We start from the raw sequence: 1122 nt of genomic DNA, 5'->3' as shown, positions 1-1122 counted from the left end.
AAACTTCACAGATATTTGTATTTGAAGACAAAACTTATCTGAAAAGCATACCATACAACTACCTTGCAAGAGACTGTGCAGAAGTTCAGAAAGCTTCTAACATCCTTGAGAACAGACTAAGCTTAATTACCTTTAAAGTTCAGCTACTCCTTAAAAATAAAGGCGATGCAGTTTCTAGTATATGTATGTGGGTGAAAAATATAATTAGAACGTACGAAAACAAAGTGTTGTACAAGTAATCTGGGTTCCAGTAGTACAAAAAAGAATCTATAGCTAAAAGGATATTTTTTCCTTTGATTGGTTTGGCTGTGCAGCATTACAGGAATTTTTCTGAAGTCTGCTACTTAAGACTTACTGGTAACAGACATGGAAAAGGGGAGGGAGGAATTAGTTGGTATATTATTGATTTCCTTGCAGTTGTACATAGAAGTGTCAACAGTGGTAAAAAAAAAAATAAAATATCTGCTTTGTTCAGAAAAAAGCAAACACTGATCAGTTTGAGACACCTTGAAGCCCCAAGCTAAAAATGCACTCTAAATGATGATTCCACTAAAAGAATTAATTAGAAGAATCACCAATTAATTTGTCATAAAGCTTATGAATGTAGATGGCTTTCTAACAACCATATGGCTCTAGACAGCCTACAGGCAGTTTTAGTCTGTATCAATGAGAGCACAGGTGTACAAAATCACAGCGAAAAACCTCTTTACAATTTGTTGTGACTTTTCTGTGTACTAATAATAATGGCCAGTCTTCGCGAGCGAAGATCCGGGGAAGGTCTTTACACCTTCCAGCCTGCGCATTGGATTTTTTAGGTGAGACACAGTGTGCGCGGAACTGAGCCCACCCTTTTAATCCTAAGGTTCATCTGCCGGGGCCAAGCGAGCTTGGACGGTGGCAGCGAGGTCCTCAGGACCTATAGTGATTGCCTATTTAAGGGTTAACGAGCTCCATCAGCCCGGGAGTGGCCCTGGCCAGGAATTGAACCCGGGTCTCGGATGGAGCTCCTTAGCCCTTAAAGGCAACCCATCTACGTCCTGAGGACCTCGCTGCCACCGTCCAAGCTCGCTTGGCCCCGGCAGATGAACCTTAGGATTAAAAGGGTGGGCTCAGTTCCGCGCA

Source organism: Myiozetetes cayanensis, unplaced genomic scaffold, assembly GCF_022539395.1.
Source record: "Myiozetetes cayanensis isolate MyiCay16 unplaced genomic scaffold, myiCay2020 scf6-25, whole genome shotgun sequence".
Lineage (NCBI taxonomy): Eukaryota > Metazoa > Chordata > Aves > Passeriformes > Tyrannidae > Myiozetetes > Myiozetetes cayanensis.
This window is presented reverse-complemented; position numbering follows the sequence as displayed.